General features: G+C 46.8%; 1 long non-coding RNA gene across 1 annotated transcript; it reads right to left on the minus strand.

The window, feature by feature from the left end:
- On the minus strand, window positions 1–772 carry LOC308469264. The gene is made up of 2 exons (XR_013982069.1): window positions 430–772; window positions 1–394 (listed from the first exon to the last, which is right to left on the minus strand). It is a non-coding gene; the product is annotated as an uncharacterized lncRNA (long non-coding RNA).
- Window positions 773–2909: the final 2137 nt, after the last annotated feature.

Below are 2909 nucleotides of genomic sequence, written 5' to 3' on the forward strand. Positions count from 1 at the left end.
TACTTTGTATACCTCACAATACACATGACACTACAATTTATTAAAAAAAGAAAAAGAAAGAAAGAAAAGAAAGAAGAAAAAATAGTTGAGGTTGCCGTCAGTCAAGCAAAGCGGGAGCCGCTTGCAGGGCTTTGCGCGGCTCTAGCTTTGCTTGCTTTACAGCCAGGAGGAGGGACTCTCTGAAAGTAAGCAAAGTGAGAGCCGCTTACGGAGGAGCCAGGGAGGGGGACGTCCGCGCGCTCTCTAAATGGAGCAATGAGGCTGCAGAGGGACGGCAGGGCACAGGAGGGCTTGGATCGGGAAAGATAAAATTTAAGCAACCAGCAGCAAAAAAAAACCCAACCTCAAGCTCTGAGCCACGAGCGCAGTGAAAACCAGGAAGTAAAAAACAAGGCTGGGGAGGGCACGGGATGAGGGAGAGGGGAAAACTATGCAAATCCGTCTCAGCTGTTTTCAGGCAGGATAGATTTGAGCATTGTCTGGGTCCTAGTGCCCCTACCACTTTTTTGTGCTCCATTCTATTGCTGCTGGTGGCTGCTTATCACTCAAACTGAACCTGATACCAGTAGCCACGTGTACAAACAAAGTAGAAGGCTGCAAGGAGGAGCGCTTTTACACAGCTAATAGCAAATCCCCTGCAATCCAAGTCCTCCTCACTTGCTCAAATCTATTCTGCTTCAAAACAAGGAGCGGAAGGAACAGGCTGCAAACTGTTAAATGGAAAAAACCCCAGGCACAGGGCAAATACCTTAAGTATACCTTTAAAGCAACAGTGCTCTTTCCCTCCCTCCTCCCCACTCAGCTCCCCAAAAAGCTCCTTCAGTGTGGTGTAGTGGTTAAGAGCGGTAGTCTCGTAATCTGGGTAACCGGGTTCGCGTCTCCGCTCCTCCACATGCAGCTGCTGGGTGACCTTGGGCCAGTCACACTTCTCTGAAGTCTCTCAACCCCACTCACCTCACAGAGTGTTTGTTGTGGGGGAGGAAGGGAAAGGAGAATGTTAGCCGCTTTGAGACTCCTGAAGGGGAGTGAAAGGCGGGATTTCAAATCCAATCTCCTCCTCTTCTTCTTCTTCTTCTTCTTCTTCTTCTTCTTCTTCTTCTTCTCCTCCTCCTCCTCCTCCTCCTTCTCCACACACCCCACGCGTGCTCCTTGTCCCTTGAGTGCTTTTCCTTCCCTCCCCACTTAAAACGTGGTTACAAAGCACCACATGGATCCTCAGGATTTTTGCACTGGGTCACCCCAAATTCACCATCAGATCACATAGCATGTCCATGGCTACAGCCTGCACCAAAACACACACATGCACCCACTGTTTCATGGGGCCGCAATGGCGCAAAAACGTGGTTACAAAGCATGGATCCACATGGATCCTCAGGATTTTTGCATTGGGCTACCCCAAACTCACCGTCAGATCACATGTCTGTGGCCACAGCATGAACCACAAAAATCATGCATCCACTGTTTCGTTTAGAATGTTTTTTTCTTGTTTTCCTCCTCTAAAAACTACGTGCGTGTTGTGGTCAGGTGCGTGTTATAGAGTGAAAAATACGGCACTTAAAAGAAATATTTCTGGTCTTTTTAAAAATGTTATTTTAAATATTTTTTTAAATTCTTGTATACATTATTCAAAAATTCTCAAATTTCTACACAGTTCCACCACATGTGTAAATAAGACCCATTTTCCTTATTGCATCTCCAACATAGGGGTGACCTGTTTTTATACATTTTGGCAAGTTGTACGGATGTTTGATGCCACCTGTACATCGCCTTCATAGTATTTTCCCTAAGATTATAACAGGCCGTAAACTTAATGTCTTCTTGCCATACTTTTTCCCATTGTTCCATAAGAATGTTGTAACCTAGGTCTTGCACCCATCTTACCATCACGGTCTTTACCTGTTCTTCTTTTAATTCCCATTCTAATAATAGGTCATAGACTCGTGAGATATATTTTCCTTTACTTTGTATTAGTTCTTTTTCAAATTTCGATGTTTCTTTTGCAATACCTATTTTCCTGTCAATAATTAATCTTTGATTTACTTGAAAATATTGCAGCCTGTCTTGTCAGATATTCCTAAATTTCTTCATACTTTTTTAGGGTTGTCTCTTCCTGTTTTTCTTCTAACATTACTCGGTATGTGGCCCATACCCCCTCCATGTTCTTTTTCTTAACTGCCATTGCTTCTGTTGGCAACGTCCACAGAGGTATTTTTGGTTCCAATATTCCAATATATTTTATCCAGATCTTATATAATGATTTCCTTATTAGATGATTCAGGAAACCCCTATCGACCTTCACCCTCTCATAAATTTGATAGGCATACCACCTGTCAGCGCTGCCTCAGGTCCTAGCTCACAGAGGACCAACGCCAGTTGCTCTTTATAAACAAAAGTCTTTATTGTGGTTCATTGTTGGTTTGACATCCATGGCGCGCAGCGCTACGTCTGCGTCCTTAGACCGGCGAAGCTCCGTCTGACTCCTCCCCTCCCCTACACCAGTTCAAGACCCGAGCTTTGCTCCACCTCTTCCTCTCCTGCTTCTGCTCCTTTCTCCTCCGGGTCCTCCTGTCCTCTGGGGTTACCTCCTTCCTACTTTCTTCGGAGGCGGATTCTTCTGACTCCTCCCCACCCTTCCGGCGGGCTTTAGGACCTGGCTCCCAATCCGGGTTTTCTGCTGGCCCGCGCGCCTCCACATTTGAACTTGGCGCGCGCGCCCAGCCGCCTACTTTCCTCCTAACGGCTACACTGCTCCCCTCACTGCTTTCTCCTTCAGGGAGGCTGGCCGGACCTGCTCTTCCCTCCGCCCCTCCACTCTCTGACGGAGGCGTGGTCAGTCCAGCCTCACTCTCTCCTCCTGCAGGAGGCTCTTGTTTTAATCCTTGGGATTCTTCCCCCCCCGCTACGCTCTG

This window comes from Podarcis pityusensis (assembly GCF_964106645.2).
Source record: "Podarcis pityusensis genome assembly, chromosome: 2".
Classification (NCBI taxonomy): domain Eukaryota; kingdom Metazoa; phylum Chordata; class Lepidosauria; order Squamata; family Lacertidae; genus Podarcis; species Podarcis pityusensis.